Consider the following 26,538-nt stretch of genomic DNA (forward strand, 5'->3'; position numbering starts at 1 on the left):
ATATAAGAAAAACAAAATTACAATTTATTATAAACAACACATCATTGATGATTTGGTACTGTCTAGCTTTCAGCCTCAAAGCCATTTTTCTTTTGTAACTTAGTTTCGTAGGGGCATATCCATTTCTCAGATAAAAAATGATATCAACATATCTGGATAAAGTGTTGCTGAGGCTTACCTCGTATACTTGTATATCATCGCCTGAATATTGTAGTGTTGGTAAGTTGGATGCTCCTGCTAACATTCTGTAAAAACCTTGACCTTTTACAATTTTGCCTGGTCTAATCTCTATGTCATATTATTGTAGTGCTGTTACCCAATTTTCCATTTTGTCTCCCATATCTCTTTGTATTAACAGATTTCTCACTGCTGAGAACGAGACTATTACCTCGGTGTGGGTTTTGAGGAGGAAGGGTCTGAAATGCTTTATTGATTTGAAAAAAATGAAAGCTTGTTTTTCAACATCTGAATAGTTTAATTCAGCCCCCTGCAAATTGGAGCTAAAGAAAGAAACTGATGCTTCGGCTTTATCATGATTGTCCTGTGTTAATATGGCTACATATGATTTCTCAGAAGCAAATGTATACAAAATGAAATGATTAGAAAAATTTGGGGTTGCCAGTGAGGGAGCATTTAAGATTGCTTGTTTTATCAGATCAAAGGCTTTATGCTTTGTATGTCCCCATTTAAAAAGAGAATTTTTCTTAATCATGGATTGAAGAGGTAAAACAATTTGTGAAAAGTTAGGGACAAATCGTTTGACAAAATTTATCTGATCTAGGAAAGATGGCATTGATTTTTTTTTATGAGGTAAAGGAATTTCAGAAACTTCTCTTATCCAATCAAGGTCAATGTGAATCCCTTCTTTGGATATAATAAATCCAAGGAGTTTCCCTTCACTTAGAGCAAATAAGGATTTCTTGGGATTGAGAGAAATTCAATACCTCTGACAACGCTCAAAGATTTGTTTTAAATCCTTTAAATGATTACCATGCCTCTTTGAGTGCACAATTATATCATCTAAATAGATTACCATTGATTTATCAACCAAGCATTTGAAAGCTATGTCCATGGCTCTCTAAAATGCAGCACCAACATTGATTAGCCTGAATGGCATCTTTTGATAGGCATAGGTGCCCCATTTGGTTCAAAAGGTAGTCTTTAGTCGGTCATCTAGATGTACTAGAATCTGATTGTAACCTGAGAATCCATCTAGAAAAGACATTAGTTCTGAGCCTGCAACTGATTGCAGTATTTGTTCCATAGGAGGTAATGGGAAGTTGTCCTTTTGACAAGATTTGTTGAGATAGCGAAAATATATACATATTAGAATATCACTATTCTTTTTTTTGATAGGAACAAGGTTAGAAACCCACCTTGAGTGCCTGACAGGAAAGATAATTTTGGCTTTAAGCAGCTTATTCAATTCAAATTTGATCTGATTGTCTAGATTTGGGTGAATCTTTCTTAGCTTCTACTGCACATGTTTTCATCAGATATCATGGGGATGGTATGTTGAATTATAGAAGTGTCATATGTATTTAGATCTTCATAATTCCAAGAAAAGACATTCTTGTATTTCTTCAACAAATGAATGAAGGTTGATTTTTCATTTGGTGTAAGACCTAGACCTAGATTGATATTTTGAGGTTTAAGGTCAGTTCGAAGATTAACTAATTCAAACCTCAAAGTTGAACTTTGAAGTTTTGAGTTGGTGGGTTTCTTCAATCTGTCCTTAAGATCATATAAGTCTTCCAGCTTAACCACAGACTTAGGTATGACATTTATAGTTGCTTCTTGCTTAAGCTGGCTGTCATGCTGATCTTCATCAATTATCTAGTCATCATACGAGCCTTCAGATGTTAGAAAGCTTATGATATCCGGATCATTATTAAAGACTCGCCAATTGGTGATATTGTTGGGAATGAAAGGCCTAAAAATCAATTCAATAGAAAAGCGATCAGGACTATAATCTCTTGGTGGAATAAGCTTGGATACAACATTATCCAGCAGATCAACACTCACATTTTGGAGTCTTTGGATAGGGGAAATATTAAATGTTGTAAAGTGAGTTGTAAGGTCCTGGACTAATGATTGGTAATGTTTCAAATGTCCAGACAAACAGTGTATAGTATTTCTTACATGTTTTATCACAAATTTTGAATCTCCAAACACTTGTAGATGTTTGATGGTAAGGTCGATAGCCTTATACAACCCTTGAACCAATGATTCATACTCGATAGTGTTGTTTGTGCATTTGAATTAAAGTTTTGCGTGCTAACATTGTTTTTTTTCCCCTTCTGGGCTAACTAATATGTATTCTGCTCCGGCTCCATCGTTAGATTTCAATCTGTCAAAAAATAAGTTCCAAAATAAAGAGCTAACTACAGGCTTATCTACAAAATTTACACATTTAAAAGTATCTATTTGAGAAAAAAATTCAACTTGGGATACATCAAAATTTTCCAAGAAAGGTGAAGTATTTGCATTAAAATTTCCTAAAAATGATTCAATTGGGTTGATTCGATGATATTGCTGCTATATGTGACTGGCTCATTTTCTCCTTCAAGTTCTGTAACAATGTATTTTTGATGTTTTTCACGGTCAACCCTTATTTGATTTGGCTTGCCATTATAGGGTAGCCACATGTGGGACCAATCAATTGCAAAATAGCCATGAAGATTTTCCGACTAGTCTCTACTAAGGATTAAACCATAGAACTCGAGGATATCAGCCACAAGAATGTCAATGACTTGACAAAATTTAGGATTTGATGAGAATCTGATAGTGACTTGATTGAGCTCTCCTATAAATTCGACTTGGGATCAGCCTAACTGCACAATGCACACAACAAACTTTTCGGGTTCAACATTCAATTTGGCACAAATTGTTCGTGGTAGAATATTAGATGAGGCTCCATAATCAACTAAACAGTTGTGTAGATTCTTGTTGAAAACTTCAAAATTCAAAAGAAATGGAGGAGTGTGGGATTTAGATCTTCATCCAATTAGAGCAATATTGGTAGGATCGATTCTATCTAATGAAGTATTAGGAGGCCTTCCTATCTCTTGGGCAGCTTGCGAGATTACAACAGTGGGAAGAGGAGAAGTATGGATTACTTTTAGTTCTTTGAGTAATAGCTTCTGCTAATGTTTCAACTTGCTAAGCTCGTGAAAGGTAATGTTCACCCTAGTCTTTTTCATATCTTCCACTATGTTATATTCCATTTCATCGAAGGCTATCAGGGTTTTAGCTGGAGATGGAGAATTTGATTGAGGAGGAGCGGTTTGAGTGGATTTAGATGAAGATTTCTTACCTATTTCTTTATCTTTGGGAGCTGGAGTTGATACCTTCTACTTTGAATTTGTTTGTGGCAAATCAACCGGGCTTCTACTCCTGGTTGCAACAAGTAATGCTTCTTGTGTTTCTTTATTGGGGAGGATAAAATCCACATTCCTTGTAACTCGACTACCTCTTCATCATCTGTTTGCTCTTTAGCTTTTGAGACTTCATCTTCCTCCACATCCAATTGAACATTTGATATGGTGCTTGGAGGCTTAGTATCAGAGGGGGGATTTCTTTTGTATGGTTTGAAAGGTTTCTTTGAGGAAGTCTCTGCTACCTGCTTCTTGATATCAATCATTTCATTGGACATGGTTTTAAGGACTTTTTATAAACCTTCAAGATCAAAAGGATCTTTAGATGGTTTTTTCTTGGATTTGTCCCTAAAAGTCACTTTCTTAGATTTCCGTTCTTCTAATGCATTTTTCTTATCTAAGGCTATAATTCGTTTTTCTACAACTATGGCTTCTTTCATGTTTTTTTCCAAATTTAGTTTGGCAACTCTATTGACGAAAATAGTTGTGTTTGAAGGGAGTGCAAAAATGTACCATTCATTTTGGACTTTATCGTTGGGCTTAGATGTCATTGGAATTTTATTCAATAGCTTATTGAAATGAGAATTGAAGTCTTTTATTGGTTCCCTAGGTTCGGCTTTCAAGTTGGAGAGATCATTGATAAGAGTAGATGTTGATCTATCATATCTGAACTTGGTTAGGAACTGCTCTTGAAAGGCATCCCAACTATTAATAGAACCTAATGGTAATGAAAAGTACCATGATCCTGCTGATCCTTGTAAGGTATAAGGGAATAATATTAAAATTGCATCTTCTTCCACCACTTCTTTTAGGTTTATGGACAACATAAAATTGTTTATGTGTTCCTCAGCTGGTAGGCCATCATCGGGATTGAACTTTGGTAACCATTTTTCTAGATGGGCTAGCAATTGATGTAAGGGTCCTGCCATCCGTACAGCTCCTGGATTTGTCCATGGCCTTTGAGGGTTTTGAGCCATCGTAGGTATCTGTGTAGAGGAAGATGTTCCAGTGGTTGAAGGTGATTGGGTAGAGGAGGCTTGTGCTCCAGTACTTGTGTAAACCACGATCTAGAGTTGTGAGGTGGATGGTTGATTTTGTGATGAAATGGATGGAATGAATGAAGATGTTTGAGGTGATGATGAGAGAACCTCACTATGGGATTCAGATTGTCTATTCTTAGCTCTCTTACAGTTTGGTAGAGGAAATTCAAATGGGGGAATCCCAAGATTTTCAACTTGTGATCTAGTCAACCTTTGGGATGAGGGGAATTGAGAAGTAACACTAGCTTGGGATAACTCAGATTCTTCTTGAGATATTGAAATCCCCTGCACTTATGGATCAAAGACTAGACTTTAGGGGTTTCTATAGAAGAAGATTGATCTGACTTTTTCGAAATCACAATAGTGGATTCTAAAGGTTTCTTTACAACTTCTCGTTTAGGATTCAAAGATTTGGAATGCGATCGAGAAGTTGGAAGTGAGGGTGAGGGAGTTTTAGTCTTATAATGGCCTATTGATTTGAATTTACTTGCCATTCATAGCTAGTCCCTCCTTCTAGCGCCAAAATGTTGAAGCCTCGAAATCATTGCTACAACATGGGGGAAACCACCTGGTACAGACCTTGGTTAGCAACGCCTTGAACGTTTGGTGTGGTGGCTCCCACTGGGGATAATGGGACCAGTTTCCCAAAAGAGATTTTGATAGTGTTGATGGGGTGATATATGGTGTAACAAGGGAATGATTAAGCTAAGTGTAATCTAATCTAAACTACTAAACACATGCACATATCCTAGTTTAAGCATTATTTGAATATAGATATACTCGGGAATTAATAAAGTATGCGATCTACAATAATGTCCTATAGCAATTGGTAATAAAGATCATTCAATTGCAATAAGAAGTGAAATTGTTTAACAATAATCATTTTGGATAAATAGTTAGCCAAAATGATTGTGAAAGATATATCGCATATAAATCATTAATGTATTAAGAATAAAGTCAAAGGCAACATCATACAAAAGTACAAAAATGTTAACTGTAATTCAGACTTTCATACATAAAACAATTGAAAGGAGAATTATTTCCTGATACATAAATAAAACAAAATCATAAGATAAAAGTACCATATATGACGAGTTCTTCTCATGTGCTTCAACAATATTGACCTAATTCCAATCAATCCAACATATTCTAAGAGTACAAAAGTGCATTTAAGTAGAGCATGCTAGACATTTAAGATAAAATAGATATTGTTTCATTCACTCCATCAGAACCTCCTCAAAGGTACATAAGTGCATGTTTTTAAGAATGTTTCTGATAAAATTTCTGGACCCCTCTCTAAATGCATGAGAGGGGTTTAAATACTAAAATATAGGTCCTAAAATAGATTATTACAAAAATGAGGTTTAAACGACCTACCTTAGATTATGAAAAAATAAAACTAAAAATAAAAATAAACTAAGTGACTAACTCCTTTGCATTCGATCTTTGAGATCGCAAATATCTGTCATAGGCTTGAGCTGTGTCAGTTGGCCGATCGCAGATTTCAACTGCCCATCAAATATAGCATCTCTCAGCACTGGAACCATTTTTTGTGTGGAGGTAGTTAAGCATCGCAAGGTCATCCACTAGCTGTATGGTTTTACCAAAAACTGCCAATATGCTTCCTAGTTTAGCTTGCCCATTTGTCTGATTACCTCCTCCTTTTCTTTTTCCGCCCGCCTCCACTACTATTCTAACTGTTTGGAATTTGAAAGAAATCCTGGTATAGATTCTGCAACCAGGTTGGCGCCATGCATATTTTCGTTGATGGCTTTTATGATGTTGTTTACTACTGTTGCCATGATCGTCATTGTCCTTTCTGCTTGCTTGAGTTGTGAATCCCAATCTGTGAATAAGATGTCTTTATGCGATTCCTCCAGCTTTGGAAAATCATCCTTTCTCCCCTCTTCTGATTCTTGCTAGGTGATAAAGTCAGAAACCCTTTTATGGATTTCATCATACTCAAGTCTCATGTCGACAACTTGGCTTGTTAGCTTATCACTGATCTCGCAATAAGGACTTATTTGCGAGATTTTCTGGCATAGAAATTCCTTTTGTTGCATTAGTTGGGAGTTAAGACTGAGTGCTTCCTTTATGAACTCATCGATTTGCGGATTTTCTTTATACTTATCTGTCATGGCTTGTATCCACGCATCTCTTTCTGCTATGCTGGCCTGATGTTGTATTTGCATCTGTTCAAATTCTTGCTAGAGCTGGGCTACTTGTAATTCTGCTTGTTGATTGGATTTCTCCTGAGCTAATTGTTGTTCCAACAATAGAATCTTTTGTTCCTTTTCTCTAAGCAAATTTTGGACCTATGTCACTTTGTCAATAGTTGTTGTAACATAGGTTCCTGCCAATTGTGATAGTCTTGTGATGTTTTCAGATGGGTCCATGGGCGAGTCTTTCCATACAATTTTCATTGTCGGGGGTTGTAATAGCTGCAACATCTAGCTTCCTCTTCTTCCTCTATTTGTTAATGACAACTTTGTGAGAAGGACTATAAAACACATCTAATGGAGGAATTTCCTAAATTCTTAAAATAATTTCCGAAGTGGGGGTGGTAGGAATGATCTCAACATCCTGAGTGCCTACAGTTTTCTCCACTGTTATTTCTTGAGTTGACTTGTGCTGTGGAGTCTGTATCTCAGATGTTTGTTCATCTGTATGAAGCTTCTTATTGAAATGCTCCCATTCCTTTTCCAAATCAATAACTGGGGGTTTTGCTGACTGAGTGGAAGTAGAGTGAATTTCTACCTGTTTCTTTGTCGAGGTTTGCTCGGTTGTTTCTTCTATAGTTCTGGCTGTGTCCCTTTCAGACTCTTTATTTTTATTTCCTCCCCCATTTTGAGACCGCTGCTCTGAGTGCTCGGAATCATGAGTAGATCTCTCTTGGGTCTCTACTTCAGAATTTTCTTTGGAGCTGTCCTCCAAGCTTACATTGGGAGTTGTCTCCCTTATTGGTTCAATCTATAGTAGGTCCAATGGGACCTTCTTTAATCTCCTCTTTCTATACACATGAAAAGCTTCAAAATCATCTGGGGAAAAAAGTAGCGATGCCATATGTGTCACATCTGAAAATGTTTATTTTTGTAGGAAGAGGTCATCGAAGGCATATTACTCATGGGTGATTGGTTTCACTTTCACCATATTAGTGAAGTCCTTAACAATGCCATTTGGGTCATATTGCCTTCCTGGGAATGCAGCTAATTTTAGAGATTTCATAATCTCTACCTCTTTGCATGGATGTCCAAAATAATGTAGTGCAAATGCACCACATTGCAACCCTTTTCTCATCCCACCTTCCCCTGCCGCTTGGTAGGCTATCTCCCTGGCCATTAACTTGTGGGGGTCATAGTATGGGAGGACATGCGGTGCAGCAATGCTCCCAAATACTCTGATATAGGTAAATGTCTCCTCCCCAAACCATCTAGCTATAGGTAAAATATCTACTTTAGCTTCTTTGGAAAACCTAGGGGCGGTTACGTCGTAGACTTGTTTATCAATGGGCATCATAACTCCTTGAAAAATCTTGTAAAACTGGGGGTGCAATTGAGACTCCCACAAACTCTTATGGTACACATGGATAGGAAGTGGGTCTCGCATAGTCCACTTCCATCCCATAATGGGAAATTTAGAGCTAAAACAAATTGCGTCCATTAAAAAGGCACTCATGAAAAATTGGGGATAAACCCTTAAAGAGGGACTCCTCTTTCTCCTATAATCCATAATGGCTTTCGCGAAATTTTTGGACAAAATTTGATCCCAATTCATTATTGTTGCGTTTACAACTGCTTCTATTTATGGTAGCCACTTCGGGGAAATTTTGGTACTATCGGGCTTACCAAACAATCTACATAGCATGGTTGCTGCAAAACTATAAGGGGAAGAAATAGATGCCATAGAATACATACCCCTCTTATCCCATTTGATCTTGCTTTCATTTTCTGTCCAAGCCCGCGTAACGTCTGTTAGAAAATTTCTCGACGAACTATTTATTATAGAGCTTTTATGGCTCTGTTAGATTGTACATAAGCTGTAGGTTGTCTGCTGAAAAAGATCCCATAACCTCATGCCTAGTATTCTTGAACTCTCTGTCTGAGACGTTCACCACATCAATTATCCACTTGACCATATCTGTGTATGGGATTATCTTCGGCCTTGTGGCTATGCGGTGTAGAAACGAGCATGCTGTCTCGAAGTAAGAGGCGTCGGAGGAAATATGAGCATCAGTTGTGGCCTTTGCTACCAAAGGCCTTGGTTTCTCTTCTTCTAACAAATAATACATGGCTTCCCATGTTGAAGTTCCTCTGTCTCTACTGCACGTAGTATTAGAGAATAGAGGGATCATTTCTGACTTTTCAGATGCGGCTGCCTTTCCCTTCTTCGCCATTGCTCCTAACGACTCTTGTTGCAGATTTTTCCTAAAATGAAGCAAAGAAGAAGCTATCAGATAGATACAAACGGAAATGAAAATAAGAATGAATGATACAGATAAACTTGAAAAGGTGACAAGAAAGGAGTTTTAGTTAAACATAGATGAAAAGATATCGTATCACGTCGAGCCGCTTTTCAAACATAAATGCCATTAACCCATAGTAAATGCCCACTAATTATTTGTTATCGCTACCTTTATTGCTCATTAATGTTCCACATCGTAAAACGAGAAGAAAACTTTTTAAGGTTATGAGATTTGATTTGCGAAAATATCGATTTTGTGATTGTGATGTAATATTGCAAATTACATTATCGCATTTTGGTTGTGCACTTTCTTTAAAGTCCCTTTGGTTTCTGTTGTATGCAAGATGTGAGACATTCTTTATTGTTTATTAAAGCGTAGCTTGTTTAACAGGATTTACCTTATAAAGCCCTTTTCATTTGCGTAACAGATTTAAGTGTTACTTTATAACATAGGCTCCAATTGGGTCTGGGCATTTTATCGCATTTTGCAACATCGCGTGGTTTGTAAGATTTCAAACCTTTCTTAACTATTTCTGACGAGATGTGATAAGGTTAACCGTTGCATCACAATATTGCATTTCGCATGATTCACATACTTCGTGAGGGTGCACCCTTTGTGAATTACGATATGCGATACTGGGTTTATTTCGAGAGGAAATGCCTTAGGACCTAGTTTTTAATGAAAATCCTAATGATATCTAGGTTAAGCACGGTGATTCCTTTAGATCGCATTTCACATGTTTTGCTTGTTAATAAGTCTTTTGACTTGATATCTTGTTTTATTCCAAAAATTTAAAAGAAAGTGTCTAAATGCTAAATCTGTTTTTTTGGAAGGATTTTTTAAGGGTCCCCATTTATTGATAGAATATTAGCTATTATATTAATAAATGGGGGGTTGTTCAATAGCACAACAGTTGGTAATGTACTTATTAAGCACTAATAATAAGAAGTCCCCCCCCTTCAATTTACATTGTATAATAAGAACTTTAGACACTCCTTACTGATCTATAAATACAAGCTGATCTTCACCCAGTTTATTGTGTACTTGTAGTCCCTTCAAAATCATATGCGATTGTTGCTTACTTATTAGAAGGGTCATGAAGACATATGTTTGAACGGTAAATAGAACCTGATCTAGATACTTTGCATGTAGATAATGTAGAAAGAAATGGTAGAGACTGCTAAGAAATACATGCAAAAACAAGCTAGTATGTTACATATTTATGACAATATTCAACAAGTGTTTACAAACATATCCCCTTTGCCCAGTTCGCTGAAGAAACATCACTCCGTACATTGTATCGAAGAAGGTTTATCAGTACAATATCCCTTTTGCGAAAAAATGCAAACAAGTGAGGTATTTCATGCTCTTGCTTACAATCTGAAATTTTTTGACATTTAAAATGAGGAATATAAACATTTGCTTCAAAAAATTGAAATACCAGTATTCTCTTTTATGTTTTGCAAAAATTTCATTTCAATATATTGGATTGATATCTAGCTATAATTCTGCTGATAGTTCTAGTCTCTGCATGTGTTTTAGGTTTTCGTCATGATGCTAATATGCTTTGCATATCTACTTTCTTCCTTTATCAATATGTGAATATGAGAAAGAGAATTGTGCTTTGCAATTATAGTTTTATGTTTTGAAAAAGTTTCATTTCAATATATTGGACTGTTGCTTCAGAAAACTAAAATACTAGTATTCTCTTCTATGTTTTGCAAAAAATTCATTTCAATATATTGGATTGATATCTGGCTATAATTCTTGCTGATAATTGAAACAACACATTATGCTAACTTTCTTTTATTCACATTAGGCTACCATTGGTATCAATTTCTTGTCAAAGACAATATACCTTGAAGATCGAACTGTTCATTTGCAACTATAGTCAGTATCTTGCTCCTTCCATATGCACAACTCTAGTATGTTCATCTTACTCAACAATGCCGATAGATATACTAATTTCTTTCAAGTTGATTGTGTCTGTCTGTGTGTAGATACCTATTATGATATAAATTTGAAATCTAGGTATCATTTTCTTTTCTGCATCTTATCAAAATGTTTCTGTAAAGTATGAATTTCAACTTATATGTTTAGAAAACTGTAATGCATAGCATATTACACACTCTTTACATGGCTATAATGCATAGGATATTACACAGTCTTTTGCATTCATTCATGTCTGCTTTCCCCTGCTTTCAAGTACAACAACCTTAAGCTTGAACATATTACACAGTCTTTTACATTCATTGATGTGTGCTTTCCCTTGCTTTCAAGTACCACAACCCCCTGCTTTCAAGTACCACTGTCTTAAAAGGCAGTGCCTTAGGAGATCCACTCCATCTATTCAATAACATTGGCTTCTTTAGTTCAATTCTTTGACCGCTGATGGGCTGCAATCCTATTAAAAAACTGTGACTATTGCTGAATGTTTTAGGCTTTGCATTCTTACACTGCTAAGCCTCAATTGAAAAAGGCCATGCAAACCCTCTGCAATCTCTGCAATTTGGACTGATTTTTATTGAAACCACTGCAAAAGCCATTAAGCATCTGCCACTGACATATTTAGTGTGATTGTATAGCAACTGCATTACTTGGAATGGAAGCTCTTTCATTAAACCATAAGCAAAACATGACCCGAAACAGAGAACAACTAAGTACAATACTTAGTTAGATGTCGAACCATCTTCAGATCTCATGGAGCATCATTGGTGTAGGGATATGTAATCTTCATATAAGAACAATAATTAGTTAGATGTGGAAACATCTTCAGGTCTCATGGAACATCATTGGAGTATGAATATGTATCATTTGGTTATTCTAACCAATGAACTTAGTACCGGTAGTTAATGCACTTATTTGATATTCAATCTAAATGTTTGTTTTTAGAGTTTTGCTACTCTAAATCTATTTTTGCTAATCTAAATCTATTTTTGTTGTTGATAATATATTTGGTAGAACATTGTGAAACATTGTTTGTTGATATTTCAGAAGTTTGTCATTTGGTTATTCTAACCATAAATGTTTGCTGTTAGAGTTTTGCTACTCTAAATCTATTTTTGCTAATCTAAATAAGGTATATTTTAATTAATGGTATAATTTTCTCCTACATTGACTAGTTATACTATTTTTTAGTGATGGAGGTGGAGGAGGCTCACTACCTCATGATATTGTGGAAGGCATATCTAAAGTTATTTGCACAAATATATTTGTTCAATGGTAAAGCTCTACACTTTTATTAAATAAATAACTTTACAATTTACTAATGATCACTATCCCAAGTTTGAGGATTTGTAATTTCATGAGATTTTGTTTCTGGATTATTTTCTTATGATAGATACTTTTCTTCACTTCAAAAAAAGAATGCTGTTGTTCATACCAATTCCATTGATAACCCCATTTTCTAGCACCTATTCTTTATTATTTTGTGCATAATTTTAAACAAAAAGGACAGTAATGTTAATATGATTTAGGATGCTTCTATTTAAAAACTATTATGATTTTGCAAAATTTAATCGCAAAAGTTTTCAATCCAATTTATTTTGAAGTGATAAACTCACAACTAAAAAGGAGGCAAGGTGACAGTTTTACTCAACATTGCAAGCTGAAAAGTGTTGTTTCGGGTATTGATTATTTGATATTTAATTAATCTAAATGTCTGCTCATTTGGTGGAACATTGTGAAACATTGTTTGTTGATATTTCAGCAGTTTTTCTGTTTACGATGCTAAAGCGTAATTACTAATTTCAACGCATAATTACATATATAATTCATGAACCACTTTCTCCTAATCAGATGAGTGACGCTCTCTATCAAAGTAGGTCAAAACTCTCCGTTGCACTGCGCTCTCCAAGTGTGTTTGTTCCTCTTCCTTTTATTTTTATTTCTTCACCGAGCCAATAGCAAGCAAATGAAAATCACTTTTGATGAGAAAATGAGGCATTGAAAAACCCTCGTGGCCCAACGCCGGGACACTCCAAGATCCTTTTTCGAACCTGCTCTCCTCCCATGTGAAAAGATGAATAAAGACATCCCATCTACAAAAAACTAAACACATTTTTAACCAAAAAAACTTAGCACCTCTGCCATCCCATCTGAAAAAACTAAACACATTTTTAACCAAAAAACTTAGCACCTCTGCCGGCAAAAACAACTCCTACCATAGTCGCTCCCTTATTTATTTATAAACATTGAAACCAATACAATATATTGATAACATCTTCATTTTATTAACACCGAAATTAATATAATACATTGATGACATTTTATATAAATTCTAATTATTATATAAACACTAAAATCAATACAATATATTAATATCATCTGATACAATATATTAATATTAATAGCATTTTCTTATAACATTTATCCACTAACAAACATTCAAATTTAAATGAAGCATTCGCATAAAAAATACACCTTTTTTTTCCACAATATAATAATAAAATTTTCCTACAGTGTTTATCCATTAACAGCATCATTCAAAATTAAATGAAACATTCAAATAAAAGATGCATATGGATGGTTTTTATTAAATAAAGCATTCATTTCATCACCAAAGATATACACCACAAAGAAGTAAATATCAAAGCAACATAATTATATATCAGTATTCATGTTTCACATAAAGTATTATGAAAGCAAGACTCAAACATGTATGGAAGTGTAACACCATCTCGTCTGCGCTCTAGAATGTATTCCTTCTTAGACTCTGAATCGCGATAGTTGTCCAAAATTTTTCTACGCCTTTGAATACTCCGGTCTACACTCGTGTCGCTAAAGCCTCTGCGTGCAAGATCATGGGCGGTTTGATTTTCTTTTTGGTCGATGTGCAGTAAGCTAAATTTTTCAAACTTTTTTCTGAGTTCCCGCGCTCTGTCCCTGTACCCTTTCAGCGGGTGGCCATCTCGGCAAATATCTTCATTCACTTACAAAACAAAAGCTCATAGTGATAAATTTCCAACATTGCGAAAACCTAACAAACTCTTGTGTGCATATATATATGGGAATTAAATTACATTTATTCAGACTAACACAGACAAAATTAAATTGGGTACCAATGGCTCCCGCAGATCTAGGAACAAAGCTAAGTTGTTGTAGGTCAGAAACAAAACATTTTACCTTAAAAGATTGCAGAATTGATAGACACGGTGTTGAATCCATTGCAACACCAGAAACCATTCCTTCCTCGATGTCGATGTTGTGTAGAAGATCTCAGAGTTTGTCTAACCAGATTGTTTTTTGCTTTGAAAATTATAGAAATTCCGGTAGTATTTTAATAAAATTTGATAGGGATTTTTGTAAATCCAAGTTATAGTTGTTAAATTTCAAGATTTTGGGTGCTCCACATATATTTAATGGTGCTGAATCTATTTCCACTATCAAAAACATGATTCAAACCCTAGTACTGCAAAATTTCTTGAATTTCTTACCCAGATTCCAACCACTTTTGACTGTCTAGATAATTCTTCCACTGCTAACACCAAAAATGTTATAACTTTGTGCAAACAATGTTGTGAAAAAATTAATTGAGTTATAATTTTATTAATGCATTAGAGTGGTGGTAAAGGATATCAATATTTGCGGAGCTATAACTCCATTAATATTGATTACTACCCACTAAAATCCCTCAAAAGACAACAACTACTTACCAAATAAAGCTCATTGAAATAGAAACAACATCAGATCTCTTCGAATCTGACCTTCAATCGGTGAACTCATATCTCTTCTCAGAAACTGAATCCTGGACATCGGAGCTTGAAGAGGTCATAATATTATATAGGGAAGATCCCCTTAAATACCTTGCTTCTAAACCTGCTTTTAATGAATCGAGATTCAAGATGTGTGGTTTTGGCAGGCGGGGGCATAATCGACTGAGAGTAAAAAAAAATAAGTCATTCCGCCACCTCCGATTTCCTTACTCCCGGCAAGTATAATAAAGCAAGCCATCGCCTTATTTCCTTTTCCTTGCCTCATGTGATAGGCATGTTTTCCCAGTCCTTTGTGGAATATGACTTGAAATATTTCTTCCGAATTTCCTGACTTTCCAGGCCCTCTGCAACCTCCAGCACCGACGTTGACATGTCCGATACGAGCGGAGATCCCTTCGGAAATGCCTGTGAATAAATAAAATCAAACTCACTGTATATTTCGAACACCAAAAACGAGTACAATTTTACTAGTCTTAACCCTAGTAGCAATAAATAAAATGAATGTCATGGAAACATACGAAACCTGGCAGCAATAAATAAAATGAATGTCATGGAAACATACGAAGCCTAAGCCCCCGGTTCTATATGTCTCGCCAACTATTGTGAAGCCGCTTTGTTTAGACAGGAAAATGCAAATATAAGGGATTTCGTCAAATATGGCAGCCACTGATCCATTTGACAGCGCGTTTGCATATTCTTGTGGTGATGAATATCCCTTGAGCTTCTTGCGCTCTATCCCCAGGTGCTCTACCAGGTATTCACCTACAAAAGATCTGCCCTGGTAACCCACGGACTGTCCGTTGGATTTCAGAGACTTCACATCTTGAATGGTGGGCTGCATTTGTTTGGCAGTTAATATTGCAATGAGGTTTGTTGTGTAGCTAGATTGCAGTATCAGAAACCAAGAAAAGCCAGATTATTATGACTACTCAAGTCAAACTGCTAACAACTTTCTCTCTTGTATAATACAAACCATTTGTAATTTATTTAGTCATTGATAAAACAATGGTTGGAAATATTGTTTTTGGTTTTTTTAATAAACTGATATTAATTTTTGAATGAGCTCCAATTAGAGCATAGGTTTCTTTCACTCTAGCATGCCAGTGCTTTAAGCAAGATAGGTTGATGATGCTTGATTTTGATTAGTTATAACCCACATCTTACGAAGGAAGGGTTATCCTATGGTGGGGTTGGTTATACGTATAAGACAATGGGACTATAACACCTTCCTCCCGTCATGAGAGAGAGAACATAACCTAAACCTTGTTAGAGGCAGGCTTCTTGCTCACCCATCAGCTACGCTTCCACACGAGACTTAATCCACTCATTACGAGTGAATCAAGTCAGCACGTTAGAAAGGCAGTCAGTCCTTGCATATTAGCTATCGAGATCATTGGCCCTAGTCTGAACTAGTTACTTTCTTATGTTTGTATGGATGTGAAGTTTGGGTTCAAAGACCTGTTATAATCATATCAACATAGTTCTTATTAATATGCTCTCAAACCAACATAGTTCTTATTAATATGCTCTCAAACCATATTTATTACAAGAAGATAATAGTTAGACAACACTATCCTAAATGGATATCTTATTTGAACATCAATAATCTTCAATATTATGATGCATGGACTCCAAACCTTAATGTTAGCATGGTAGTAAGGTGGAAAAATATACCTTGCTTCAAAAAATCAGTGGGCAAGGGTGTAGATGGTTGGTATGCAATGGTTTCTACTCTTTTGTAATGGGATATTGATATGGGGAAATGCCTTGGCATTCAATTTCTACTCCTTATCTCACCCAGAAAGGAATTCTCAGAGGTGTCTATAAGATCATCAAGACCTTCTTATATGCAACATGGGGCAGATTTCAAAGAACCTTTAAAACTTAAGCTCCTTCACTCTCAATTTTACTTTTGCCTCCAAGATGGTTGAATCTAGAGTCTATCTCAAGAGGTTGATGTTGTGTTTCCTTACAATCCAAATATCATAAAATCTATACTCCATTAATTATCTAAAGAGGTTGATAGTAATAATAGAATTCCTATAAACACAAATCTGCCTACATTTCTGTCAACTTTGAATGGATTCAAACAACCACATTTCACATCATTAATGTAACTAATTGTTCACTCATACCCAAGTTTTTAAAGGTTGTATTATGTACATTTCTCAAACAACCACATTTCATATCATTAATGTAACTAATTGTTCACTCATACCCAAGTTTTTAAAGGCCACATTTCAATACCTTTCACTACATATCAATCCACATTCACTTTATCATTGATTTCTCAAACAAGAGGGAGAAAGATTTGAACCTCCAAAACAAAAGCAATGCCTTTACCAATTCATCATGAACCCACAAGACACTTACCTCCATATCTTCCTACATTGGTAGATTGAGGGTACCCTTTTGACTACTTTCTCAAGCAAGAAGGAGAGAGACTTTAACTTTCGAAACATTCCCATATTAATAAATTCTTGATACTCTTATCATACATTTAGGGTACTCTTATCCCCACTTTCTCAAATGATTGAGAGGGGAAGCTCATAATCAAAAGCAATTGTTTTACTAATTTTTCATTGTCCTCCTATATATCTCCAAAGCAATGATTTTACAAATTTATCATTGTCCTCCTATATCTTCCTAGATTAATATATTGAGGATACTCTTGTCACTAATTTATCAAACAAGGAGAAAGAAACTAATTACTAAGCAAAAACACAATGCCTTTACCCATTCATAAAGATCCTTTGCTCCATATCCTACTAGCTTATTAAATTAAAGATAAAAGATATGCTTTATCAACGATTCTTTAAGCAAGAAGGAAAAAAAATAAACATCTCTAATTTTCCCACATTAATAAATTAAAAAAATTATCATTAGTAATTTTTAAAACAAAAAATAAATAGACATATAAAAAAGCAGAAATATATATATATATATATATATATAATTATAATCTCACAAACTTTTCAATGATATATTTAATATACTCTTATCCCAAATTCTCAAACAAGAAAAATATTTAAATCCTCTAAACAAAAACAAACCATTCATCATGATGTACTTATAATATTTCTTTCCATATCTTCAGTTGATCTCCTATTTCCCTATCTTCTCTAGATAAACCGACTCTTTATCACTATTTTCTCATAAAATAAAAGATAAATATATTAATTTATGAAATGTCTTTTTAGGATAATTGAAGGTGCTCACTGGGGCCTCGAGTATACCCTAAAACTGCTTTTGCTTGGCTAAGAGCTCGTCTTCCTTGGACTAAGGAAACATGTTAATGACCCACAGGTATCTTGTAGGAGTGAAAGTCTGCCCCCTTATGGACCACCAACGGGTTATTCTAGGTGGCATGGTTTTCCAGTTTGCCCCCTTACAGACCACCAACGAGTTATTCTAGGTGGCGTGGTCTTCCTTGCCCCTTTACGGACCACCAATAGGTTATTCTAGGTGACGTGGTTTTCTTTGAATAACAATGATAAGTCAGCTTACATTCACGGATAGCAGCGAGAGATGAAACAGGTTAACGGCCCAGAGGTATCTTGCAGGAGTGAAAGTCTGCCCCCTTATGGACCACCAACGGGTTATTCTAGGTGGCGTGGTTTTCCTTGAATAACGATGATAAGTCAGCTTACATTGGCGGATAGCAGCGAGAGATGAAACATGTTAACAGCCTAGAGGTATCTTACAGGAGTGAAAGTCTGCCCCTTTACGGACCACCAACGGGTTATTCTAGGTGGCATGGTTTTCCTTGAATAACGGTGATAAGTTAGCTTGCATTCGGGGATAGCGAGAGATGACTGTCCTCATTGCTGTTTGACAAGTGAGTTATGATAAGTTTTCACACACTAAGAAAAAAAATTGAAGATGCTCACTAATAAGGGTTTAATCAAAATAGATTGATTGTCCTCATTGCTGTTTGACAAGTGAGTTATGATAAGTTTTCACACGCTAAGAAAAAAATTTGAATATACTCACTACTAAGGATTTAAACAAAATAAATTTTAACACATTATCATCGTAACTTTTTTATTAAAAATAATTAAAACAATTTTTCCCTTACCAATTCCCTAGAATAACCGTACAAACTTTCATATTCCTTTTTACAAAAGTAAATCACTTTTATGATAAATTTCAGATTCAACCATAAGGAAATTAAATATATACTTCAACATAAAAACAAAACATTTTTTTCGACTTGGCCCAATCAAATTAAATTCCATATCATAATAATTTATCTTTTCTAATTTTAATACTAAATATTTTCTAATCAATTCTTTTTCGTGATGGATTATAAACAAAATAAAATTTCAGATTGGAGGTTTCTGTGATTCATTATTTAAGAAAAAATCTTCCTGAAAAATCATTACTAAAATTGATCATCAGCACAAAGATGGAGAGCAAGATCCAACACATCAATATTTATAGTAAAGATACAATGATAAGATTTTTTTAACACTCACTAAGTCAAATATTTTAATATTAAAAAATAAAATGTTATAAGATTTTAGAATTAATTAAAATAAACAATTTAATAAATTAATAATCTAATTTCTTACCATTCCTCATCTTATTATTTATTAAGTTATTTAGATTTTTAATTATCTAATATTAATTATTATTATTATATAATAAAAATAATACCTAATAATCAAAATTAACTGATAAAAAAAAATAAAAATAAAAAATAAAAAATTGATAAAATCAAATTATATATATATATATATCCTTCTTCTAAACAAATCAATTAAAAGAAGGCAAATGTCTGGCTTTTTATAACAGATGAAAATTCGTGAGAAGAACATAGTCTTCCTGCTGGAATCTACGAATCCAGCTGCGGATGCCACTGCCAGTACGAAGAGAACTGCGTCCGAAGCAAATTCTCAAAGAAATTGTAACTCCATTGCCAACAACATCTCTGATGGGAATGCAAGAAAACTCTGTAAACAGAAGCAAAGCAATCAGGCATGCTACACTACTTATGTTTCCCTCTTGCAGTGCTGCCTTAACATGAAATCTCTGCAACAAGGCAGGCTAGTGCATGCCCACATGATTCGGACCGGCTTTAAGCTAAATATTTTTATTGGGAATACCCTTGTGAACATGTATGCCAAGTGTCACAGTCTGGAAGATGCTCGCAGAGTATTGAACCGAATGCCGAAACGTAATGTGGTTTCGTGGAGTGTCTTGATTTCTTCTTACGCCAAGCATGGCGATAATGAGCAGGCATTGGCCCTTTATAAAGAAATGCGACGAACAGAGACTAAGCCGAATGAATTCACATTTGCCAGCGTTCTCTCAGCTTGTGCTAGCTTGGCAGATCTTGAACAAGGCAAGGAGGTTCATGAAGAAATTGTTAGAAATGGGCTCCAGTCCGATTTGTTTGTGGGAAGTGCTCTGGTAAATATGTATGTTAAGTGTGGGGTTGTAGAGTATGCACGCGATGTGTTTGACAAAATGTCTGAACGAGATGTGGTTTCATGGAATGCATTGATTGCTGGGTATGTACTTAATGGGCTTGTTGATGAGGCCTTCAATATTTTCCTTGGAATGCCTGAGCGGAATGTGGTGTCTTGGACCGCAATGGTTGCAGGATATATTCAGAATGGACATTTTGAGGAGGGGCTAGACATGTTTCATCAAATGAAACTGGCAGGGATTAGGCCAAACGAGGACACTTTTGCAAGCGTTCTCCCTGCTTGTGGCAACTTAGCAGCTCTGGAACATGGTAAGCAGGTTCATAAAGATGTAGTTATTGCCGGGTATCTGTATGATGTCTTTGTGGCTAGTGCACTTGTAGACATGTATGCCAAATGTGGGAGTATTGAGGATGCACGCAGAGTATTTGAGAAAATGCCGGGACAGAACGTGGTCTTGTGGACTGCGATGATCCTTGGATATGCCATGAATGGTTGCGGCAAGGAGGCCATCCAGCTCTTTGAGGAAATGCAAGCCTTTGGTATGAATCCAGACCAGGTGACATTCGTGGGTGTTCTTTCTGCATGCTGCCATGCAGGTCTAGTGGATAATGGCTGGCAATATTTTGATTGTATGAGTATGGATTATAACATCACGCCAGTAATGGAGCATTATTGCTGCATGGTTGACCTTCTTGGCCGTGCTGGACAGCTGAAAGAGGCAGAGGACTTTATCTCCAAAATGCCAATCAAGCCTGATGCTGCTGTGTGGGGATCTTTGCTCTCTGCCTGTAGAGTCCACACCAATATAGAGATAGGTGAACGTGTAGCAGAACATCTCTGTAAGTTGATTCCTAACAATGCTGCACCTTATGTGCAATTGTCAAATATTTATGCAGCAGCTGGCAGGTGGGAATCCACTGAAAAATTACAAAACATGATGCGACGGAAACAGGTAAATAGGAAGCCAGGATGCAGTTGGATTGAGGTCAATAAAAATATATATACATTCCTGGTAGGAGATAAAACACACCCACAAACACAGGAAATTTATGCAGAACTAGAGAGATTGTCTGGGCAGATGAAAGAGGCAGGGTATATGCCCAACTTAAAATTTGTGTCGAATGATGTGGATGAGGAGCAGAAAGAAGACATTGTTTTCCATCATAGTGAGAAGCTGGCAATTGCATTTGCTCTCATCAGTACAACCCCTGGGACACCAATCCGTATTGTAAAGAACCTCCGAGTATGTGGCGACTGCCACTCTGCTACCAAGCTCATTTCTAAGATTGTCGGGCGAGAAATTGTTGTGAGAGATGCCAACCGTTTCCATCATTTCATGAATGGTCTATGCTCTTGTGGGGATTTTTGGTGATGGTCAATGAAGCCTATTATAAGTATAATCTTCCCAGTAAAAGTAAGTTATCCACATTGTACTGGTAGCCAGGGGCTGAGTATTATTTTTGTTAACCGAGTATTTTGTCCGCATTGTAGTGGTGGCCAATGGGTTAATGCTATTTTTGTGGACGGGTTTTGGTTACAAGGTTAAGTGAGGTTGTGATGTTCCCTCCAAGGTTCAAATCACTCAAAGCAATGTTTTTTCTCTTGTGAGGAGTTTTACCTGTGCAAGTCTTAAATGCAATTTAGGCTCAAGTGCAAGTCTTAAATGATGTGGAGGAATAGATAAACGCAATACAACCTGCACCTTGTAAGCTGTTTTTCCTATGCATGTGGGCCGTTTCAAATGGTAAGCTCAAGTGCAAGTCTTAAATGACTTCGGAGGAATGGATAAAACCAACCCAACCTGCACCTTCTTCATTAAAAGGATCTTGAGTGTTGTAAGTTGATAGGAGGAAGCATATTGTGAAAGGAAAATATATTATTGATCACTTTGAAAATCCGAATCATATCTTCCTCGAGTGTTGTAAGTTGCCAACATGCTTGAGGCCTGGTGGTAGGAGTAAGAATCTTCTCAGAGAAATGTATATCATTCATCACTTCGAAAATCCGAATCACTTTTAGTGTAGGTGCATCTTGTACAAAAAGTACAATTTTGATCATTTTGAATATCCAAATCATTGTTGGTGGAGTGCAAAAGTCACCATATGCATAAAATATAATACTGTCAATAAAGTAATAGGGCAGTCGTTGCAGACCTGCTCTGCCATGGTAAGAAGTGGGTGCACGGTAATCACAGAGCTGCATTTGAGACCTGAGCTTTGCTTGCTAAGGATCAAAATCTTATGGGCATTTTTGCAAAATATATAGTATGATGAGTTTTATAAGTCGAGAATTTTGGCATCTAAAGTACTGCAAACACGTACAAGGTTGCTATTACGGGCATGACATCTACAATGATTTTTTAATGAATTTGAGTGGGATAATTTTTCGATGTGGGCAAAAAAAAGGGGAGAAAATGACCATGTTTTCTCCTCAATGGCATCAATTTGGAGTATTCAGCTTTATATCTCGACATTGTTTCAACTTTCATTCAATAGGTTACTCATGCATTGGCCACTCCAAAAGTATATATATTATTGTAATGGATTTTCTTGAGCGTCGAAGAACATTGGAGTTTTAGATGGTGCTTACTTTCGGGTTAGTCTAAACCGTCCATGTTTTTGCTTGGAAAACAATCGAAATTTTGGCATGATTTTGAGAAAATTCAGTGGAAATTTTTGCAAATCTGGGTTACAGTGGTCAAGCTTCAGGATTTTGGGTGCTCGAGGGATTTTGATGGTGCTGAATCCATTTCCAGCATAAAAAAAAACAATTTAAACGCTCCCACAATCGGATTTTTTGAAAAAAAATTGCCAGATTTTGGCGAGAAATTTGCTTTTCGGGCAAAATTGTTGCCTCATTAGACAACGTCCTTACTTTCAATGACTTCCTTTCTTATTACAACCATGCTCTTGTTTTGCACTAAGGCCATGTTGTAGGAATACAATGCAATGTTTTATGGGGAGATGGCTCGCAAGTGTGGGGGTGTACCCCTGTGCTTCCCACGCCGATAGGGGAGGGGGGGGCACTTGGTTAAACATTTCACTATGCCCCCTATTTTGCGAAACTCAATGAAACACACAGAAACATTTTGCTAATCTGTAGGACATGATTCACAAAATGGGGGGCTTTTGGCCCTCCAACCCCACACCTCGAAACACAATTGTTGTCCAGAAAACCCTGAGTTTAATAAATAAATAAATAAAATAAAAAACCATGGAAGGAAAAAATCTATTGCACAATGATGAATTTACATGGGATGCTTTGTTATGAGGGGATTTTTCTTTTCAGGTTTTTCTTTAAATTTTATATTTGATAATTTTAGAGATGACCTGATTATGCTAGTGACCGTTACCTCCTCTCATCCTCTATGAATTTCGCTAAAATTTGGAGAGTGTCTCCACACATACCCCATATGCATTTTCTTGCTCCCTCATCCCGAAAACTTGGTGTGAAACTGATAAAATGTTACAAATGATGAGTCACAAATAAGGAAATAAGGAAAAAATTGTGATGGACAAAACAAATTTGATAAATAAAGAAGAGAACTCTTTTATGTAGAAATTTCAAACATGTGAGAATATTTGGCATCTCATAATAAGCTCATTCCTGTGAAAAATTGGCACATTGCAAACACAATAATTAGTCATAAGAGAAGGTTTGTTGCTACAACTTTTATTATTGCTTCAACATAAATTTGAATATGGAACTATAGAGAAATGTTATATTATCCTATTTTCAAATAAAGATAAAGTATCCTATTAACATTCACTTAAATGAATATACCCTGATACTTCTGAATTATTTCAGAAAAATGACATTCAATTATGCTAGGGTTTCGAGACTTTGCTCTGCGGAGCTTAGTGCCAATGTCTTGGATCAACCCATCGTTGGAAGCCATGGTGGCCTAGGGCAAGAGGGCTTTGAGGTATTAAGTGGAAATAAGCTTGGATGCGACCATGGTTGGGGTTTTCAGGCAGAGACTCAACTGGAACTATGGTGCTTTGAGCCCAAGGTTTCCTTTGAAATCGGGGAGCATGGTTATGTGGTAACATCTTTCATGGTGGTTTGTCAAAAGATTGAATATGGCACCGTTATCATTGCTCAGAGGTTCGTGGCCATGGATGAGGACGACCTTTCTCTGTTGGTGTGGATGGTTTAGGATGGTTGACCCAGATCTGTGAGGGTACTCCTCCCTCCTTGCCTATTTCTTTTTTATAGTTTATATATATGGGTGCCGCTAGTGGGACATCACTTGGTAGAGCTGGTGTAGGAAAGTATGTTGTGACTAGTGCTTCCTCGCGAAGGGGTTGGTATAGTCACTTGGTTGCTGCTCTGAGAACCATCTTGAGGGTTTTCCCATATGGACTTGTTCCCAGTCATCTGTGCTTCCCTTGCCAGCCCTGTCCGTGGGTCTTTAGGTGTTGTTCCAATCATATGTGGCGGTTCTCATTCACATTTGACAAGGAGGTCAGAAAATGTTTTTTTTCAGCAATTAAAGAGACCCCTCATTGTATTTTGTGGGCGCTGATATGGGTGTGTCAAAGTTGATGAAGGTAGGTGTATACAGCTCCTGTTGGGTTAAATAACCACATCAAATGGAAACTCATCATCGTTGGATGGAGCCTATCGTTCCTCTGTCTTGGGAGGAACCCTTTACTTTCCATATTTTCATTAAAAGCATTCAGGGGCACACAACTATTTTTTGGATTAACGTTTTAGATACCATTCATGACCTGAAACTAAGTATAAACATCATGTGGCATATTCTTGTAGAGTATCAAAACCTCATTTATGCTGGAGTTTTACTCCAAAACTATACACAGATCAAAGACAATGGTATTTATAGGAACTTGTTCATCACTCTGAATCTACAGTTGCATGGTGGTTCTCCAAGACCCAGGACTCAAAATGGATCATTTTCGTACAAGGACACAACTAAGGATAAATCTTCCCTTCCTACCGGTCTTCCCCAAAATAGTACTGGACCTTAGTTCCAAAATAATCTTGGCCATTACATTGTCGAACAAATGGAAAACGTTCTTGAAATGGATGCAAATTTTATAGAGGTAGACTCTCTGTTCTGCGCTTAAATCAAAGGCGGTCATTTGTAGATTTAATCGTTTTGGCCCAAACTTGAAGCTCTTCACCAATGGATTTTAACCCTTTGGAGGCCAACCTGTGACATTTACTTATGCTCCAAAGGTTTTTCATTGTTCAATTTAACACACGAAAAGAAATGGATGCTGTGATGAATGAGGTTTTGGGGTAATGCATGCCTTTTCATTACACCATAGTTCCCAAAATTTGATGCTACAGCTATGGTGATTTCCACCATACTGGTTTGGGTGAAACTGCCAAATTTTCTCCTTCCATTCTAGCACACCAGAGTCATAGAAGACACTGGGAATACTCTTGGGAAATTCAAGAAAATGGACAATGAAAGGATAGAGAAAGGTATCTTTACATTTGCCAAAATTTGTGTAGAGATTGACCTCAGTAAAGGTCTTCCTAGCCATATATAACTGAAACATAAGGACTTCAGTTGGACCTAAGTATTAGATTATGAGAACATGACTTTTAGATGTCGAGAATGTTTTCAAACTGGCCATTTACATAACACATGTCCCTAGGTAAAAAAGAACCCAAAAATGAAGAAGCCGACAAATAAACGAAAAGGTTCATAGTGTATAGAGCCTCACCTATCAGTTGTTGAGGAGGAGGATATATTAGAAAACCAACTAGTCCAAACATAAGAGGATGTTCAAATACATTATGGCTTACACAGTTGGGAGTGTGGTGACTCATGATGACGCTTCTCCTAAACAAAATATGATGGATACCAAAACTCTGATGGGTTCAAAACATCAAACTAATGAGACACATATGGAGGATGGTTTGGGGGCACAAAACATGTCCATGTATATGAAAGCTCAGACTCAGACAAGGATCATCCTTTGGAGATATCTGAGTGTTCTCTGGCTTTGGTTCCAATTGGTACCAATATGGGGTTTGGTAGCAGATCCAAAAAAAGAAAGGAAAGAAGGGGAAGATTAGTGCTTCTTGATCTTCCCCAAAATTTACTTTTTTTTTGTTGTTTTTTCACTTTGTATGTATTTATTTTTGGGCCATTTGGTATTTATCTGTTATGCTTTATGGACATACTTTTGACTTATGTAAGCCACTCATGGATCCAGGTAGATCCAAGGAGAATGTATGCGTACAATGTGCATCTACAAAATGCATTTTCTATCTATTATTGAATGAAAGTACAAGTTTCTTTTTGCAGTAAAAAAAACATTCACTGAAACTGATTTGGCTTGTCAAGCATGTGTCTAGTCCCTTTGATAATAGTCTAGGGAAAGCCAACTTTGAGGGGTAAAACACTTTCCCTCACGCATACACAAGGTCTTAACACATACTAACCTTTGAATTGTTGTTTTTGCATGGCAGCACCTGATCCCAACCTCTAAGGCATACCTAAATGGATCTAATGAAATGGACATAGCTTGA

General features: G+C 36.2%; 1 pseudogene; it reads left to right on the forward strand.

Annotated features, from left to right (window-relative positions):
- The first annotated feature begins 19,364 nt into the window (after positions 1-19,364).
- LOC149221219 (putative pentatricopeptide repeat-containing protein At3g13770, mitochondrial pseudogene) lies at positions 19,365-22,236 on the forward strand (annotated as a pseudogene).
- Positions 22,237-26,538: the final 4,302 nt, after the last annotated feature.

Source organism: Pinus tabuliformis, chromosome Q (assembly GCF_031772625.1).
Source record: "Pinus tabuliformis cultivar Carrire ecotype Pingquan chromosome Q, CPIR1, whole genome shotgun sequence".
Lineage (NCBI taxonomy): Eukaryota > Viridiplantae > Streptophyta > Pinopsida > Pinales > Pinaceae > Pinus > Pinus tabuliformis.